Consider the following 22,092-nt stretch of genomic DNA (forward strand, 5'->3'; position numbering starts at 1 on the left):
ATATAAAGAGGAAGAAAACATTAAGACTAATGAAAGAATAAAAAGATTAAGAGAGAATGACGAATGTAAAGAGAAAGAAAATTTGAAAACTAGAGAACGTGTACACAAATTAAGATCAGAAGAATTATATCAAACCAAAGAGCGATTAAATGATTGGCAACAAAAAACAAATAAACAAAATGATGGTCAACTTCGACTTAGGGAGAATATCAACCGATAATATCAGAGGGGTAATGAACTAAATGATAAGAATTTTCTGCAATTTATTAAAGATTGGGCATGTATGCCTCAGTGTATAAGTTGTTCTTGCAAGGGTTTATTTTTCAATCACTCTGTAGTTAACTTTAATGTAGATAAAATTAAACAGAAATTCCAGAATAATTAAACAAAATTAAACTAGAAAATTCAAATAATATGATTCTAAATTATAATTTTCTATTACTATTGAATAATCAGATGTTTCACCAAATCTATTACATATACACATAAGTAATAATGCCTATTAAATTACATATACACATTTTTATAAGTACGTAAAATTTTATTTCACTACAAATTTCGGATTTTATTTCAATTTTTTTTTTCTTTTTATTGTTATTATTGAATTATTAAATGTAAATTTATTTATAGTCACAAGTTAATTAATTATTAATAAATCAATACATTTAAATTTTAAAAAAGTTAGAAAAAATAAATTAAAAAAAAGTTAAAAAAAAAAAGGAGATGAAATCTGATTCAAACCGATGTGCCTTCCCTTGCAAGATCCAAATATTTCATTAATTATAATTTATTTGCTATAACTCTGAAACCAATGAAAATAGGTATATTTATGATATATTGTTGAAAAGCTCTAAATGAGCTCTAAATTACTGCAGTTAAGAAAAATGTCAAAATCCAGATTTTTTTGGATTTTGGGCTTTTTTGGACACTTTTAGTTCAGACGATTGCAATCAAAGGGGGAGGTGTACAACTAGATGTTACAACAGTCCTAAATCCATAATTTCAACATCCTACAGCTAATAAGTTTTGAGTTATGAGAGAGACGTACAGACGTCACGCCAAAACTATTCAAAATGGATTAAGGGATGGTCAAAATGGATATTTCCATTGAAATCTGAAACCGAAATTTTATGCAATCACAATACTTCCTTTACTTTGTACAAGGATAATAATATTACTGCCTAAGCAGCTGAATGCATTGATGAAAGTAACATTTGCACAATTGCAATGTTTTATGGAAATAAAAAATATTTCATAACATTATTTTTGTTTGTCTAAAAAATAATTGTTATGTAATAAAAATAATGTTTAATGTTATTGTTTAAAAGTTAAATTATCCTAAACTTCAAGTAAATTTGGAATGAATATCCAGTCCAAAAATTTACTCTTCTGTCTCATACAGTGTCTAAAACTACAGCACAATATATTTACTATTACAATACTGGTTAAAATACCATAAGATTGTTGTTTTAAATATAAATGGCCATTATCAAAATTTTTTTTTTTTTACTTAGGTGTTAAAAATAAAAATTAATAATGTTTTTGTAATTCTATCAGTTTGATGTTCATTTTGATTTCTTAAAGAAATCTTTTTCATGAAGTAGATACTTTCAAACAGTTCTACAATAACACTAAACTAGTGTAATGATAGTACACTAAAAAGTTTGACAATCATGAATCAGTGAGATTTTAACCTAAATAATTTTTGGACAAAAAAAAGTGATTAGATTCATCGAAGGAAAAAGAATTTTTTTTAAATTTATATGAATGAATTTTGCTCATACAGTATAAAAATGCACAGTGTTTTACATACTGAGCTTTATAACAAAACTGAATAAATAAAATTAAACACGAGTGTATTGAGGTAATATGGAAGAGAGCACAGGCAGAATGAAATTGACAATAACTTAGTATTATCTAGATTACATCATGATAGTTGAAACTAGAAACAACACTATCCATTCAGTTGCTGAGAGAACCCTTGTGACACAAAGTTATATCAGAAATGCTGGGAAACTACATGTTTACTCTCTCAGCAGCTTTGTGATGGTCCGCTTAACTGCTCTTTTTCTATATAGCCACTAAAATCTGATCCAGCAAAATTGATTAATTCATATGATGTGTTTGAATTAAATTTCCTACAAAATGATGTCTATTTAAATTGCCTGTTTAGATTCAGAGGTGGTAATGATGACATGTGTTACATAACACAAATTGTTTACGCCATTCTGGCATAAAGTTTCCGTTATTTTCTACGAATTCCAAGCTAGGGTGGGTCCCGTTGTTTTGTTACAAGGAATGTTTAAATCTCACTTTGTTTCGTATTTCTGTGTTTGTCAAATCCACCTGTTTCTATTATTTCTTCTTGTGTTCAACCCTCCCACCATCATCCTCAGTGACCGCGTCCATTCTTCTATCGAATTATTTTAACTACCCTTTTCATACACCCGTTATTCTTTCGTCCCCTTACTAATACATGCACACATCTCTTGTCTTTTACACACACTCTCTCCTGTCCACTACCTGGATCTGGTTACCCCCTTTTTCTTTCGCCATCTTTTCGGCAGAGTAGATCCAACATCTCACCAGTGCAGTCGCCTATGGCCATACTCTCCTGCAAACCTTGTGGTAACATTCTCATTCAAGCAGAATCTCAAAACTCGTCACTACACATCTGAGATTCTACGCATCATTCTACCACCAAACCACATCACACCTCTGTATTCCTGATACACCCGTGCGGACTACGCCCAGGATTACATAGGTATTCATCTGTACTTGCTTTTACGAGTTTATCTTTGGCTAATATTTGTGTGTGATACAGGCAAGTGTAAATTATTCATTATTATTCATATTAAACGTTTATGTTATCCTTATTCATGTGTAGCCCATTTTATGGTTCATTAAATGCAAACTATCGTTCTTATCAAATCTACTTTTAATTTAAACACTACTTCAGAATTATAAAACTTATGTATGATATATTTCATATATTATTATTGATAACAATTATTATATTTCGTGTTGTTCATCAAAAGTTCGTGTTCAAACGTCAGTTACTCAGAGCAAATTACCTTTACTTGAAAGGTTTATTGCAGTCAACTCTCTCATTTAATCTAATTTAACTTGTTAATCGCTGAGATTAATTCTTACCTATTCATGCACTGAATTCATATTCTCTTAAATTAATCTAAAGAGAATTACTCCGGATATGAAGTCATGTTTTTGTGCTTCTTTGTAACTTAATACTTTCAAGAAAACTTACTATTAGAATAAATTCTATTTATATTATTATTTATTTTAATGTGTTTATATTGTGATTTAACGCCTTCTATACTGAAATTATTGTAAACAACTCTCTTATTTTTCGACTCTGTTACACTGTGTATTTATAAAGGTTTATTCGTGTATTTTTGTATTTAACAGCATTATTCATTTATTAATTCAGCTGATATATTAAGTAGTATTAAGTCATGCTAATTTCACAATCTCTTGTTATGTTTTAAGATTATAATTATAACATAAATTCATTTGGTTTCAATAAAGTCCAATTTCTTTTGGCAAATACTAGCTGTGTGTTTTTTGTTAACTTTACCCAACACAAATACTATCATTTATTTCTATAAATATTTCTTAAAAACCTATTATTGGAGAATTTATTGTGTTTAATAATTTTTTCTCTTTCTTTTAAGGTCTTAAAAAGTAGTACTAATATTATTGATTTATTAGTTATATTTAATACCTTATTTAGTCTTTGTTTATATATATATATATATATATATTTATTTATTTTTTGTTGTTGGTAAATTCTGTATCAATAGCCTATAGTCTGTTGTTTCTTAGCTGGGTATGGTTCTTCCTTATACTATACGTATAAGGATGGTTTGAAAATTCCATGCAAAACTAAAAACACTTAATTTTTTGAGATAAACATTTTTTTATTTTTCTATGTAGTCTTCTTTTAAGCTTACATACATCTGACTTAACGCTGCTCCAGTTTGTTGATTGCTTCCAAATAATAGAATTGTTCCAGCTCTTCAAAATAGGAATTTATTCCTGCCAACACCTCCTTGTTTGAATAAAATCTCCTTCCTGCCTACCATGTTTTCATGTTGAACAAATACTAGTTCAAAGAAGCTAAATTTGGAGAATAAGTGGCATTTAGAATGCGTTTAAAACCTAACTCTATCAATTTTGTGACTACAACTGCAGAGGAATGAGCAAGTACATTATCATGACAGGAAAGAACTGTAACAATTTTATGCTCAAAATGAGACTTTATGCGCACATCTCTTTTTTAATGACCTCGTAATAAAGGCTAGCAATCATTTGTGGAGTTCCATGTTGGCTCACCCGATGTAGAGGCTCCTGGCCTGGTTCATCATCATACACAAACTCTCGTCCTGCCTTTTCTCGGTAGTTCAACTAACACGGCATGAGGCCTTTTCCACACACCTTGCGGTGTAGGGTCCTCTCGGCAGATGTCCCTGAGACGACTGTGCTCGGATAAGGCCGCTCTCCCAAACAGTCTGCGTGCCTGTGCTACGTCCACTCTCCCAAACAGTCCGCGTGCCTGTGCTATGTCCACTCCGACATGGTTTTTGTGTCCACGTCATAGCGAAGTGTGGTTTTTCTGACAAACCATGGCGCTCCAAAAATCGTCCGCAGCACCACGTTTTGGTAGGCCTCTAACATTTTCTGGAATGTAGAGCACAACAAAGCCCCCCATGCCGGGTAGGCGTATGTCAGAATTGGCAAGATGTAGAGTCTATATATGAGTATCTTAGTCGCCAGAGGAATAGGGGGGCACGATTTAGCACTGGGTATAAGGAAGCCCTGGCGGCCTTTGCCCTCTGGGTAACATATTTTACACGTTCGCCTAAGGTAAGTCGTTTATCTAGGACTACTCCCAGATATTTGATTTTTGTCTCAAAGGGTTTTTTTCCTCTGAGATTTCCAACTGTCGGGGCGGAACGCGTCGCTTGCATGTGATTAGCGGACTTTTCCGTGTTGACCCTGATTCTCCAATTATCAAGCCACGGCTCCACTAAATCCAGTTGCCGTTGTAGTCTCTCGACCGCGTAATCCATATTTCGGGATGTGTGGTAATATGCCATATCATCGGCGTATAAAGCGGTGTTGACGCCTTCCGACAACGACATATCGTTTGTATATGCAGTGTACAGAATCGGCGAAAGGACTGCCCCCTGGGGAACCCCGGAGGTTATCGTCCTGGTAGTTGATAAGGATTCCCCAACGCGTACTGTGAACTGTCTTCCCTGTAGGTAATACCTTATTAGTTTGACATAGCGGCCAGGGACCGTTGTGTGAGCGAGTTTATGTAGTAAGCCGTCATGCCAAACTTTATCGAACGCTTTAGCAACATCCAAGAAAACGGCCGCGGTCACTGCTTTCTATTCAAACCTCCGACAAGACTATCCACCAGTCGAACTAGTTGGAAGGTCGTCGAGTGGCCTTCTCTGAACCCGAAAGCTCAGACCGAACCTCCGGCCCCAGACATCGCCTTAGTCGCTCGAGGAAAAATCTTTCGAACAACTTTAACAATGTCGGCCTTTAATTTCGGGGAGAATATAGACTTTCCCCCGGTTTGGGCAGCCATACAACCTTCACCGCTTTCCAGCATTCTGGAAAATACCCTACGTGAAAAGGGTTGCCATGGTCGCTATAAGAGTGGGGGGGACGTACCGGTATGCTCGGGCCTTGATACCGTTCACCCTTGGGGACTTATCGGAACTTGTGGCTTTGATAGCCGCGGTCACTTCTGCTTCAGTGATGCGGTCTATTTCGCGGCGGGCATCCTCTACCTGAGCGAAGTAGTCCGCGAGGAAAGAGTCCACCTCGGTTACATGGTCGTTGTTCGGGTTTGGAGTGAACTGTTCCTCCAGTGTGTCCGCGAAGACCTCCGCCCGGTCCGACTCAGAATAAGCCAAGAAACCTCGTCGTCCGAACACCGGGTGGCGAGGCTTCTTTCCTTCGCGTGGCCGTTTATTCAACCTGAACATCGAAGAGATGTCGTCCGATATCGAGACGAGATAATCTGTCCAAGATTTTTCGCAATGTTTTGTCAGCTACATTTTCACTTTGTCTGTAAAATACCCGCTTATCGGCGGGGAACAGGGTGAGGCGATATCTCCAACTCAGCCAGCGCTTTTCCAAGATTGCCTCGGAGATGTGAGGCAGGAGATCGTTACGGAGGAACCGTGCAGCCTTCTCCGTAGTGTTATAAGACAGAGCCTCGTTTATGGATGACGTGACGCGATCGACCGAGTTGTCGATATCCTCCGGTGTGGTCAGAAGTTCTGGAGAGCTTCATGGAACTTTCTCCAGTTCATTGACCTTCGGGGAGTTAGTGGTGGGTCTCGCCCGGCCCCTGCTAGGCCCAACTCCAGCAAGACCGGAGAATGGTCTCAGCTGAGGTTCTCGATCGTTTCTATTGAGAACGGTATTTGTAACGCCCTCAGAATCGCAATGTCGAGTATGTCAGGTCTCGACCGAGACCATCTGCACTCACAAAGGTGGGCACTTCAGGGCCTGTGACGACTAGCCTGTGGGCTCTCGCTTCTTTGCATAACAACCTGCCATTAGCATTTATTATGTGGCTATTCCAAGACGTGTGCTTAGAATTGAGATCGCCCATGAGTGTGAAGGGAGCATTCCAATTTTCCAGCACGGCATCTGGGTCAGCGCCTGTTATATTCCGAGACCAGTCTGTATACTGCGCCTAGATGTGGTACATGTATGCAGGTCTGTTCCATGACATTGGTGTGGACCTCGACCCGCATATGCATGATTTGTCTGTGGACTAAAATAGCGTTTCCGCCACTGGCGGGGCTTCGGCATGGCACTACCCTGTCGGTTCTGTAAGTGAAATAGTTCCGAAGGGTCAGTGATTTGTCCGGCTTGAGGTGCGTTTCTGCTAACAGTATCACATCAATTTGTAGGTCATCAGCCAGACAGCATAGCTCCACCATCTTGCCTGCTACGGAACGCGCGTTCCACTGCAGCAGTCGCAAAGTTTGCCTATCCATACTGGGTGAGTAAGATCATGAGGCGTTCAATCAAGAACTAGAGTAGGTCCCCAATAAATTTCGCCTGTAACAGGCGGGACAATATAGCCAAAATTTTTGGTAGGACGTCCTTTATTGACATCCTCGCCAGAAAGTCGTTCCCGGCGCTCTCCTTCGAGGATGCGGCTTCCGGCTTTTTCCGGTCGGGGCGGCTGGGTGTTTTTGACGCCACCGTTGGTGGGCGCCGAGCCTCGGGTTTTGCCACAGTTTGAGTTTTGGTTATCACCCGCTGTGGTTTCCCGAATTTTTGGCTTCTTTTGTCGCCTGTGGGGTAATCCTAATTTTGGTTTTGGTCGGTTTTGTGGCCGCGACCTTCTCGGTTGCTGAAACCCGTTGGGGCTTTTGCGGGAGCAAAAGTTTGGGGCTTTTGTGGGAGAAAGTGGCGCCTCTTTTCCACCTCCAGGGTAGCCGCGGACTGAACCTCTTGCTGGGGTTTTGGTATCCCCCTGGTGACCAGCGCCCAGCTACGCCTGTCAGTGACTTTTGTGGGGTGCCCTTCTGTCGAGCCAAATGTTCCTTGTAATAAGGGCATCCCCTATAATTTACCAGGTGAGGCCCCTTGCAATTCGTGCACCATGCGGGCTTTTCTCGCGACCTTAGGCAAGACGTCGTTTCGTGGTATCCACCACATTTGACGCAGAGCTGTGCCTTGCGGCAATAGTGGCCAAACTTTTGTCATCTGAGGCATTGAGGGGGGCTTCCTCGTGACACGAATGTCGTCACGGTTATTTTACAGTAAAACATACGGTTCAGGTCGTAGATTCCCGTGGTAGCTGTCGTTCTTTTAAGTGCCACAAGGTACGTAGGGGTTTCCTTACCGTCCCTTGTGGTCAGCTTTTTCACTGACGCCACGTCATAGCCTAGTGTGGAGAGCTCCTCTCCCACTTCGCAGGTGGCCCAAAAGAGAATACCCCGGACAACAACTTGAAGTTCCCTCTCCTTAGGGAACTGGTAAATATGGAAGGCGATGCCCTTCGAGTCCAGAAAGCTCTGCACTTCCCGGAAATCGCCTTCGCTGCTTAATTGCAGCCTTATTGAGAGCCCGGTGCTCTTTACGACGAGGCGCTTGCGGACTATGACGGGTATGGCTCTCGCCAACGTGGGACGTGGACCATTCCCTAGGGCAGTCCAACATTATGGGCGGGATTTTCTCCCGCTTCTCGACCGTTGTCCGGACCGCCCTCGGTTGTGGTTGGCTCCATAGACTCAATATCCACGGCTACCAACGCCTCGCGCTTGGCCCTTTTCCAGGCTCCCATGGTTACGCCGGAAATTTCCGGTGATGGAGAACGAGGAGGTGTGGGCGATTAGTCACCTTTAGCGTTAGCGTAAATTGCTAATACAAGGGAATGGTTAAACCTGGAAGTCTCTATCAGTGAAAATCAAAATAAAATTTAGGTAAAAATGATTTACTTAATACTAATCACTACTTAATCTATAAAATAGTTCGAAAGTAATAGAATTACTTTCTTGTAAGACTAAAAATAAAATCGACATATTTAACTAATTGTTGGACACTTATTTAAAATAAAATAAAAGTAAATTATGCTAAAACTTATCCGGTTTGACCAGAAGGTTAAACAAAAGATATAACTCTATCACTGGCTGGACTAGGCGTCCTAACGGTATGTTGGTGACAACACTGGAAATATTATTCAGGTACATACAGACAACACAAAGCTCTAGAAAACATGTCCTTTCACAACCACTGCTAGACAGAGACTATAAAAAGTCAAACATCAATAAAATTAAAAGGAGTCCTACGCTAGTACTATGTCATCCGCATAGCCGACCACAGCAACTTCCTATGGAAGTGAAATTCGAAGGTCTCCATCATATACGGTATTCCATAAGATCGGTGCAAGGACCGACCCCTGCGGCACATCCCAATCAATGGGTCTTACAATCATGCCATTCTCCGTTGTATAAGTCAATTGCCTGTCTCTTAAGTAAGACAATAATAATTTTAATAGATATGCAGGAACCTACAGATTCCAGAAAGCATTTACAATGACGACGTAAGAAACACAACTGAATGCATTTCTCACATCCAACTCCACCAACACACACATTTTACGCTCTGCAAGCGTAAAATCCGAGCCATGCCTATCACCTCCTCCATCGCATCAAGTGCAGAGCTGCTCATCTAAGGTCAAAGAAGCCAACACCCTTTAGAGTAGCTTTATACACTATAATTTTTACATTTCTTAACTGTTTTTATTCTGTACACTTCCTTCTAGAATCAAATTCAGAAACCCAAAACGTCTTAATATAATTGCAACCAGCCTTGTCCTTCTTTTTATTAGATTCTGCCACACAGCTCCTCTCGCCTCAAATTCATTTCAAAACCTCTTATTTCATACTTTATTAATCTACATTATTTTCAATATTCTTCATTAATACCAGATCTCAAAACCTTCTTAATTTTTATTTCTTTACCTAATGTCTTTCTTTCTGGTCATAAAAAAACTTTTTTCGAAGTCCAAAATCTATGCTAAATTCCAATATAAAATCATAAAAGGTTTATGCAAAAATGCTTTTGATATTCTTCTTTACTTTATCTACAATTTATAATTTTGCCACACAATAAGAAAACTCTGTGATATTTGATAACTGAATTATCATATCTCAATATTTAACTCCTGATTATCCTTCATCCTTCTATCTGTCTTGATTAATGTACCTAATCTTTTGCTCTTTTTTATTTTCAAACAAAATTTCTCCCTCCACAATAACACTGGATGACAAAATTCAGTTTCTTGTTTGATATAGAAATGTTAACAGCTAAATCTTATAGTATTTTTGACACTGATTTCAAATGTGTAAGTGGTCTCTTTTTATCAGGCATAGTTTTTTTGTAATTACCATTTTTGTTGTAAGAAAAAAAGCATTATGATGATAGTGTAACAATATTATGCATGTAATTTCTAAATGCATAATATCTACTTCTTTTGGATTTTCTGGTATAATTACCAGTTATCAGTCTTGAGATTCCAGCATTAGTCAGCCAATATTCTTGGTTACACGACCAAGGAAAATTCCTTGGTCGTGTGTTTCCATGATGGATATTTTAATTTTAATGAAAGCATTCCCCATTTTCATCGCTCACGGCTTCAAGATTGATGTGAGAAAATCCAGATGAGAATCTAAGAAGGTAGATCTTTAGTTACGTATAACATATCACGTCCAAGTGCTTTATAGTTTTTAAAAAGCTCAGTTATAAGTTCTTTGTAGTTAGTTATCTGCCTTATGATTTTCAAAGAAAGCTGTTTACCACCTTTTTAACAGATTTCCTTGCAGCAACCTCACAGTCACTCAAACTGTATAAAATTCAACATCAATCATTAGTTTTCTTATTAGCAACCTAATAAATATACCTTCCTTTATCTTAGTATCACTTATCATATTAAGGAACTTGGTTCTTAAAAAGTGAAATCCAGCCCCATCATCATCCATGCTTTAACAAAATTTCTCATTAAACCTACAGGCAAAACCTAGTAATTAATCCTAAACATTAACAATTAAATCTAAAAGTGACAAAAGGTAAACATTTTTCAGGTTTTACTAGTGCTGGACTCACATAATCTTTTCTCCTACAGTCACTGTTTCTCTTTTTGGCCATTCATTTTTAACATAATGATTCTTTCTATCTCTAATGTCTCACTCGCATAAGAAGTAACAAAATTTAGTATACCCAACTAACAGTGCTAATCACTTTCGGGTTTCTACAAATATTTCTCATTTTGAATATCATCCAAAACAAATTTCATATTTTTATATGATTTCTTCATGTGAGCTGCATGAGCTAAAGAGAGTTTTGGGTATTATTTTCAAATTGAAGAAATGCTTTCAAACTATGCTTAGTAGAGTCTATAAAAAGATACCATTCATCAGGACAGTGGCATATCTCCTAATGTTTCTAGTAAAGATTTCACATCATTGCAGTAAACTAAGTCCTTATACTAGAAAAGAAACATTAAATTCATACTGTCCATCACAGAAAGCATTTATTTTAATGATGTATTGTAAAAGATTCAATCCTTTAAGTCATGGTGTGAGAATTTCTGCTTGATTTATGGATAAATTTATATCACAAACAAGATCATTTAATTCTGACTGGTTAATTAAGAATGGTTCAGTATTTCTATTTTTCAAAATGTTTGTTTCTTTCCTTTGTTCATCATCTGATAATCTGCACAATCTTCAACATCAACCTTGGAAAACAGCTACATCTAAAACAATCTTCCTTGGAAAGCAGCTTCATCTTTATCTAATTCCCATATTTTTGGTGGTAATGGAATTGAAAACTGTGGAATGTGAAGCACTGATCTTAGAGCAGAGAGAATATCAGGATATTTAACAGTACGTCTAGTCTTAGTTGTTATCCCTGATATTTTCATTATACAAAAATAGCAGTCTGCAGAGTAATTTTGCAGTTCTTCCAAACTATTTCAGATGTCATTTGACAAGATCCATTCAACCCAGTCAGCAACATTACATGAATCTTAACTGCTTCATGGTCAAAAACACCACACTCTATAAATTAAAAAAAAAACTTTTTTTTTAATTCCAAAATCTATGTTAAAATTCCATTATAAAATATAAGAAGCCAAGGACCTGTCCTGATCACTTGGTTTATATCCAAAATATAGTTCATATGATTTATTTTTATCAACTGAATTATTTAACATCACAAAGTAAGCTGTTTTAATTAAACCAAAGAAGATTAACAGCTGGGCTATTAATGATGGAAGATTCTGAATTAATTTTTATAAAAATTTACCAGTAGCTACTAGCTACTGATCTATAAACCATTAACATAAACCATAAACATTATGGCACTTCACAACATCTAATTTTAATTCAATCATCTGACTTATATGTTTATTTAAATTCAAATTTTACATAATATATCTCTTCTAACACATTTTTCATCAATATTTGATGATAATATTTAACACAGGTGTACTTACTGTAGTTAAACCTAATAATGGACCAATACTTAATTTTCAATTAAGTTTGTTGCAATCTTAAGTAATGGTTTAATTAGTTAATAAGAGTACATTATATCTTCTTTTTTTGTGCTATAAAATATTATTTTCACTACAGCATGTTGTTTGTATATTTGTATATTATGGTGTTTGTTTTAAAGATTACAAAAATTCCATCTTTAAACTTAATTGCACTCTAGTTCTTTAAACTTAATTATACTCTAGTACAAAAAAGTAAATTGAAATAAATACAATTTATATAAACTAAAATCAATCACCCATGTTGATTTAGATAATTTAATAAACCAAGCATATTTTGTTACACTATATGAAAATTAAATAAAAATTTTAATAATCTGATAAAAAACTGAACTATTATATTTTGTTCGCTAATTAATATGAGTAATTTTTTTTTTTTAACAATTCACTCGTTCTACCGATTATTACTTTCTTTGGTAGTTAATATATTACTTTTTATTTATTTATTTTTAATTCACTTCATGAACTCAATGCTTATGCCATGGAAATATAATATGGAAATTTTGTAGTGTGTGAAAATTGCCATGCTTGACCAGAATTCACACCTGGAACCTCCGTTTGAAAGGGTAAGACATCACCACTCCATCACAGAGACCAACAAGTTATGTAACAAGTTATTTGACAACTACATGTACTATTGGTTTAAACTTTTGGTTGTTTGGTTTTAACCAACATGTTTGAGTAGTTTATCAACATAATTCTGTCTCTTAACCTCTTTATATATTTTGCATTTTTCATACAATTATCACTAAAAAATATATACTTTAGATTGAAACATGTAACCATTGCAAAATGCGTATAATTAGAATAAAAGTAAAAATTCTTTGACAAAATACAGAGTTCTGAAAAGTAATGATCTAATTAATTAATTTAGATAATTCAACAAACTAAACCATATTTCATCACACTAAATGGAAATTAAGTAAAAGTTTTAATAATCTGATAAAAAATTGAACAATCTTTACTATTATACAAAGAGGAAGACTGTTTTTTTTGTTTGGAATAAACAAAAAATGCCCGAATTATCGCTACTAAATTTTTACTCATTGGCATAACTGAGAAGGATTTTGGATATATTTCATCTCAAAAAAAAAGAAATATATATATATATATATAGTAGTGGAGGTTTGCTGATTGAAACCAACCTTAATGAACTGAATTAATGAACTGTGAACAGGGTTTGAACTGAATGATTTCATCTCAAAAAATATCTAATATTTATATAGTAGTGGAGATCTGCCCGTCGAACCACAAACTTTAATGAATTGTGAACTGTGAGTGTCTATCACTGTGTGAGATGATTTTGAACTGAATGATGTGAATATCTAAAACCAATTTCTAGATTTTTGAAATTCCAAGTTTCAAGGGTTAAAATGGATTTTTGAATCCCTGTTAAGTTTTTAATTTCTTGGTAACAAATGAAGAAATCAACCTGATTTTTTGTGAGTGTAATCTTCACGTCAATAAACCAATTTCTAGAGTTTTAAAATTCGACCTTGAAAGGGGATGAAGTTAGATAAAATAAATTTTGAACAATGATTGTAAATTTTCCCAATCCTGGCTATAGTAAAAGAGATATTCAGTAGATTTGGACTTGAAAATACTCTTCAGGCAAATATTTAAAAACCATTTCCAGGTTTTTTCAATTCAGATTTTTTTAGGCAGTGCAAAGGTATATGGCAATGTAACACAACCAAAACAGCTACTGCCACTGTTACTGTATGTGTGACTAGCTGCACCTACATCCAGTTACTTGACTAAAAAACATAAAATAAAGAAAACTAGTCAAGTAACCACATAGCGCAGACAAAGCTGCGATGGAGATCTAGTCATATATTTGCTAATTAGTAATATTTTTCTTTTTTTGGAAAATTATCTAAACAGTAGTGTGTAAATTTCATTAATTATACAATGACTATTTGAAATACATCTGCTGTGCTTTCTCATGAATATTTGATTGTGATTTTGTTTAATTGACAAAAAAAATCATTTTATAGAAATAGTTTAAATTGCTTACCTCCTTCTATGAATCATTAGACCTTGCCGATGGAGAGGGGGGGCTTGAGTGCTCAGTGATACAGAGTGTAACTGGACCGAAGGTGCAACCATATTGGAGACGTATCTGTTAAGACCCGCCAGACTAAGGAATGATTCCTGAAAGAGGGCAGCAACTCTTTCAGTAGTTGTTAAGGGTGCAGGTCAGAAGAACTTAAACGGCCATATCAACATCACTCAATCTTCTGAGTACCGCAGAGCTGAAAGCAATGGAAAACTACAGCTGTTTTTTTTTCCAAGAAAATGTAGCTCTCTGCATTTTCATGTAACAAAGATGGAGGTGTCTTCCTTGGTAAAATATTCCAGAGGTAAACTAGTCGCCCGTTTGGATATCCAGTTGAATACTATTATGGAAGGGGTCACCAGAAAATAAAAAAATAACATTCTACGAGTTGGAGCATGGAATGTTAGAGGTCTAAAAAAGGTTGGTCGGTTAGAAAATTTAAAGAGGAAAATGAATAGGTTAAATAGATGTAATAGGAATTAGTGAGGTTTGGTGGGAAGAGGAAAATGACTTTTGGTCAGGTGATTTTAGAATAATTAACTCAGTATCAAATAAAGGGCAGGCAGGAGTAGGTTTCGTAATGAACAAGTAGATAGGGAAGAGAGTTGAGTATTTCAAACAGCTTAACGATAAAATCATTGTAATAAGGATAAAATCAAGACCTAAGCCGACAACAATTGTTAAAATCTATATTTCTACAAATGCCCATGATGATGATGAGGTAGAGTGTGTATACAAAGATATTGACAAAGTAATTAAACACAAAAATGGGATGAAAATTAAAAATAAATAATAGTTAATAATAGTTAGTTAGTTAATAATAGTTAATTAATAATAGTTGGAAATTGGAATGCAAGCATCAGAAAATGCAAGGAAGGAAATATTGTGGGAGAATACAGACTGGGCAAAAGGAATGAAAGAGGGGACTGACTTATTGAGTTCTGCACAAAGTATAATTTAGTAATTGCCAACACCCAATTTAAAAATCATAACAGAAGAATATATGCATGGAAAATGTTGGTGATACTGCAAGGTATCAGATAGATTATATTATGGTTAAAGAAAAATTTAGAAATCAACTTATAGACTGTAAATCATACTCTGGAGCAGACATTGATAGCAACCATAACTTAGTGATAATGAAATGTAGATTGGGGTCTAAAAACCTACAGAAAAAATCTAAGATGAATCGGTGGAATTCAGAGAAGCTTGAGAAAGGGGAGGTAAAGAAGAATTTTGAGAAGGACATTGCAAGAGGTCTGAGTAAAAATGATAAGGTAGAAAATATAGAACAATGGGAGAATGTTAAAAAGGAAATTCTTAAATCAGCAGAAGCAAACTTAGGTAGTACAACGAGAACTGGTAGAAAACTTTGGATATCACACGATATACTGCAGCTGATGGATGAACATAGAAAATATAAGAATGTTAGTGGTGATAAAGGTAGAAGGAACTATCAACAGTTAAGAAATATTATAAACAGGAAGTGCAAATTAACAAAAGAAGAGTGGATTAAAGAAACGTATTCAGAAGTGGAAAGATAAATGATCATTGGTAAAAGAGACGGAGCACACAGGAAAGTTAAGAGCAATTTTGTGGTACATAAATTAAAATCTAATAATGTATTAAATAAAGATGATACACCGACTTATAATATGAAAGAAAAGGTCAGTAGGTGGGTGGAATATATTGAAGAGTAATACGGAGGGAATGAATTGGAAACTGGTGTTATAGAGGAAGAAAAGGAAGTCAAAGAGGATGAAAATGGAGCTACAATAATAAGACCTGAATTTAATAGAGCATTAAAAGATTTCAATGGCAGAAAGGCTCCTGGGATAGACAAGATACCTGCAGAATTACTGCGCAGTAAGGTGGGGAAGCAATTAACAGATTATACAAACTGGTGTGTAATATTTATAAAAAAAGGGGAAGACTTCAAAAAGTGTTATAGTCATGATACCAAAGAAAGCAGGAGCAGATAAATGTGAAGAATACAGAACTATTAGCTTAACTACTCATGCATAAAAAATCTTAATTAGAATTCTGTACAGAAGAATTGAGAGGAGAGTAGAAGTGTTAGGAGAAGACCAATTTGGTTTCAGGAAAACTATAGGGGCAAGAGAAGAAATTTTAGTTCTCAGATTAATAGTAAAAAGAAGATTAAAGAAAAACAAACCAACATACTTAGCATCTACAGACTTAAAAAGGCGTTTGATAATGTACACTGAAATAAAATGTTTAGCATTTAAAAAACTTTTAGGGTTCAAGTATATAGATAAAAGAACAATTGCTCTCATTTACAGGAAGTAAACTGCAATAGTAATAATCAACGAACATAAGAAAGAAGCCATAATAAAAAAGAAAGTCTGACAATGATGTTTCCTGTCCCCATTAGTTTTTAATCTTTACATAGACTAGCAGTTAATGATGTAAAAGAACAGTTTAGATCTGGTGTAACAGTGCAAGGTGAAAAGATAAAGATGCTACCATTTGCTGATGTATAATAATTCTAGTTGAGAGTAAAAGAGATTTAGAAGAAATAATGAATGGCATGGATGAAGTCCTAGACAAAAACTACCGCATGAAAATAAACAAGAGCAAAACAAAAGTAATGAAATGTAGTAGTAATAATGTAGATGGACCACTGAACATAAAAATAGGAGGAGAAAAGATTATGGAGGTAGACGAATTCTGTTATTTGGGAAGTAGAATTACTAACGATGGACAAAGCAGAAGTGATATAAAATGTCAATTAGCACACGTTAAACGAGCTTTCAATCAGAAATACAATTTGTTTACATCAAAAATTAATTACATCAGGAAAACATTTTTGAAAGTATATGTTTGGAGTGTAGCTTTATATGGAAGTGAAACTTGGACAATCGCGGTAGCTGAGAAGAAAAGATTAGAAGCTTTTGAAGTGTGGTGCTACAGGAGAATGTTAAAAATCAGATGGATGGATAAAGCAACAAATGAAGAGGTATTGCGGCAAATTGATGAAGAGAGAAGCATTTGGAAAAATGTAGTTAAAAGAAGAAACAAACTTAGGCCACATATTAATGCATCCTGGAATAGTCACTTTGATATTCGAGGGACAGGTAGACAGGAAAAATTGTGCAGGCTGGTAGCATTTGGAATATGTAAAACAAATTGTCAGGGATGTAGGATGTAGGATATAGGGAGTATACCAAAATGAAATGACTGACATTAGATAGGGAGTCTTGGAGAGCTGCATCAAACCAGCCATATGAGTGAAGAAAAAAAAAATTGCTTACTGGCTAAAATTCAATCACTGAATTATTTTTTTATATAATTTTTATCTGTATGCATTTCCACAGACAATATAACTGCTAATTACACGTGTGTTCTGTTTAAGCTACTATGTTTTTATTCAAAATTTTTACTATAACTTAAATACGGTTTTAATGTAGAATATGAAAATAACTTTCAAAGATAATAATAACATTTTTAAATTGAAATTAGTTTCAAAATCTATCTTTTAAAAAAATTAATTTCAGTGTTTTCTGTTGTGACATCCATTTTATAACTTAACAATAGGATGAAGTGACATAATTTTGTTTATCCAAATGAAATTTTACTTTAAAAATTGATTTGATTCTGCAAAACTTGCCTAGCTTATCCACCCAACGCTTGTACTTATAATTGCTTCCACTTCCAACGGAAGTGAAAAACACAAGTGCTAAACTTGTATTATTCGTACATATAATTAAGTTGCAACAAAACTTACCTTATCCAGAATCACTATAATGATAATTAATATTAAACTACTAATAATCATTAAACACTAAAAAATTTGTTATACAATAACAGAGTATTTTAACAAAGTGAATAATATTTATTTTTATAATTCTGTTGGGACAACTCCATTATAATATGCTATCAGCAGTTCCCAAAAATACCTAAGAAAATTTACAGTCAAATATGCTTGTTGGTTAGATGTAGCAGTATAATTTGTTTGCAAGTTTTTTATATACCAAATTATTGCAGAAACTTAAAATGTAAACTTAATTATATTCTAGTATAAAAAAAATAAATCAAAATAAATTCCATTTATGTAAATTAAAATCAATCACCATGTTGATTTAGATAATTCAACAAACTAACCACATTTTGTTACACTATAAGAAAATTAAATAAAAATTTTAATAATCTGATAAAAAATTGAACTATGATATTATGTTTGCTAATTAATAATATTTCTTTTTTTGGAATAATTCACACGTTCTACCTAAAATTACTTTCTAAATAATAGATAATAATAATAATAATAATAGTAATTACTTTCTAAGGCACATAAATATGCCTTCGAATGTTGCACCAAGAATAAGAAATACAGACAGTGGAAAGACTAGAGAAAGAAAATATGATAAAGAATCTTTGAAAAGAGAAAAAGGTAAAGCAGAAGTTTATGTAAAATTGATTTTTGCAGTAAGTCTACATTAAACAAATAGACACAGTTTTTAGAACACGGAAGTTTTACTGTGTTCCTGATGTAATTTTTTATGCTGAATTCAAAAATGCAACAGAATATTTCCATCACCCATAATTTTTGTGTGATAACATTTTTAAGTATTGCTTTTGTGGAATTCTATGCATATTTTTAGGGATTACTACATACAGAAAAGAATATTTTAAATGATTTTTAACAGAAGGTGGGGTAAAAACATTATGAGGACAATAGCTGTATATGCACGATGATTCATTTACTGTAGGTTCTGACATGTCAGCACATAGCAGTCTTTTGGGTCATACAATTAACACATGAGTATTGTTTAAATATTCACTGTGTATGCACATAGCATATACTGTGACTTCATTCTGTTTTATGTTTACAGTTACTGTGTCACGTATATTGTGTTAGAGAGTAAATATGTCATGTTGTGTTATATGTCATGTTGTGTTATATGTAAATAATCTAAACAACTTCTTTATGTGTGTGGGAATTTGACATGTAAACAACGACAAAGTTTGACTCCACTACTGAAAAAAATTTTATGAATTACACTTTTGCTGTAAGGTTGGGTATCAAGACAAGAACTAAGCCCCTCACATCTGCTGTTTGACCTGTGTGAAATGTCTGACAGAATAAGTTAGGGGTAAACAGCATGAGTTTTACCATACAGATGGTATGGTTTGAACACAAGACCATTTGTCAGACTGTTATTTCTTTATTAAAAACGTAAAAGGAACACGTAATAAATTCTAACAACAGAGCAGTATTCGAATTTACCACCTGCTACAATGCCAGTGCATTATGGTGAGAACTTACCTGTACCACAACCTCCAACTTTTACGACAAACATGACTCCTGACTTTATGATAAAATGCAGGATGTGAGACTTTTTCACCAATTATCCTATGAAACCACCATAAAATTTTGCAAGACAGATTCATGCTAAATACTACTCTCAGACTGTAACAAAAGATCAATAGCAAAACCTGAAAACAGTTCTTGTAAGGGTTCACACATTACATATTTTGTTAAAATTAAATCTTCAACAGTTCAGATATGTTCAAAATCTTTTTTAAGATTCTTGACATTTATAGTGATTGGATTCAATAAATTTGCTGAAACCATTTGATAACTGAGAAATCAGTAAATGTGAAAAGGGGATGTGAGGTGACCAACAGAGACATATTTATTTTAATATATGACAATTTGTAAAATTTCTTTATGCGGTTTTCTACATTTAGTCACATTACTCTCATGAAAAAAGAGCTATGGTTGGTAGACAATATAAAAGTAGTGAAGCTAATATGAAAGTATATCTCTATTTAAGGAATAATTGGGTACTTACGTATTAACGCCACCGCAGCTACAGCTGCTGTTTAGGTTATGTTGACTTCGTGTACTGACAAATCGTACGTATATCAAAATAACCTAACTAAATATAACCTACGCTCGCTAACCTCTTATAATTAACATTAAATATGCATAATATATACAACTTATTAATAATATAACCTCAATGTTATAGCACCAAAATCCACTTAATGTTAATCCACCAAAATCCAATTGACTACTTTGTTTTTAAATAAAGCTGTAGCTGCGGTGGCGTTAATACGTAAGTACCAATAATTGTGTATAAATTTAATATATGCTTATCAAATGTCCTCTCCTGATCCTTGCAATGAATTCAGTTAAAATAAGCCATTCCTCAGACATCAGATGCAGAAAAAATTATTTAAGACAAAACTTAGAGTGTACAATTTTAGAGCCAAAGACTTTTATAATCTACTGAACGTGGATGATTCATGCATTTTAATACTTAGTTTTGATTGCCAAAGCAAACCTAATACTTCTAAATGTTCCTGACTAGTCACTGTACTATAACTGTCAACTATATCAATATAACTTTACCATCTGTCCAGGTAATTCTAAGGGTCTGCAAAGTGTAGACGCTGTTGTTATTTAAATTTGAAATAAATAACAACAGAGAATGAAATTTTAAAGGTTCCAGTGAAATTGCATCAGCTATTTATGATCATTTAACTAATGCTGACTTGAATAACTTTACTATGATAAGACTTTTTTGATGGTACCCTGAAGCAGAACAAACATTTTTTAATAGTGGGAATGTTGGCAATGTGGTTTACCTTTGACAAAAATTGAGCTTATTTTCCTATTGTTGGCTATTCTTTAATTACTGCTGACAGGGAATTAAAAAGATAGAGAATATTATATGGAAAGTGGAACGACAAATTTAGCCAGAAGAATAAAACACCTATTAATATTTATAATACTTATTTAACAAATACGATGTCTGTAAATAAAGTAATGAGACTAGTTTTTTTTACAGACCAGTGTTGCTAAAGTGGCAACACTATAAAGTTACTAGTAAAGATATGGTTATATGAACAGCTGATTTATATTAGGTATTAATATTTTTAGTCTATTGTTGCCAAATGAGATGTGAACAAACTTTTTGTGAAACAAGTTTTTGTTGTATGTTACAAAAATGAGCGATACTAATTATGAACAACATTGTGCAATCAAGTTTTGTGTTAAGCTTGGTGAGAATGCTACTGAAACTTTTTCAAAATTGAAGGGCGTATAGAGATGACAGTCTGTCATGAGCCCAAGTTTTTAGGTGGTTTAAAGCTTCTTCAGATGACTGCTGGAAATCACTTACACATGATCCACGCTCTGGAAGACCTTTAAAGTCAAAAAGTGATGACAATGTTAAGCGAATCAGAGACTTGATACGGTACGACTGGTGATTAACTGTCAGAATGATTGCAGAAAAAACTGAATTTGAACCATACCACAGTCCATCAAATTTAGACAAACAAATTGGACATGAAAAAAGTTTGTGCAAAATTGGTCCCAAAAAACTTCACTGTTGAACAGAAAAACAACAGGGTGGATGTGTGTCGCCATCTTCTAGGGCGAATTGAAACTGATCCTACTTTCTAAAAAAATGTTATTACTGGCGATGAATCTTGGATGTTTGAATATGACCCAGAAACAAAATGCCAGAGCAAGGAGTGTACACTTCAAACTCACCACATCCCAAAAATTCAAAAATGAGCAAATCAAAACCATGCTAATTTGTTTCTTCGGTAGTAATGGCAATGTCCATAAGTTTTTGCTTACAGGACAGACTGTAAATCAATATGTTTACCAAGAAATTCTTGAAACACTGCAGAAAAGAATTGCCCACCTGAGACCAACCATCAAAGACAACTGGATGCTGCATGATGACAATGCACCCTGTCACACTGCACTCTCAATTAATGAGTTTTTGGCAAAGAAAAGCATTCCTGTATTTCCTCAATCACCTTATTCACGTGACTTGTGTCCCTGCAACTTTTTCCTGTTCCTGAATTTACACCATATTGGAACAATAGAAAACATTAAAAAAATTGTAACCAACCATCTGAAGGATATTCA

The sequence above is a fragment of the Lycorma delicatula genome, chromosome 4, assembly GCF_047948215.1.
Source record: "Lycorma delicatula isolate Av1 chromosome 4, ASM4794821v1, whole genome shotgun sequence".
NCBI lineage: Eukaryota > Metazoa > Arthropoda > Insecta > Hemiptera > Fulgoridae > Lycorma > Lycorma delicatula.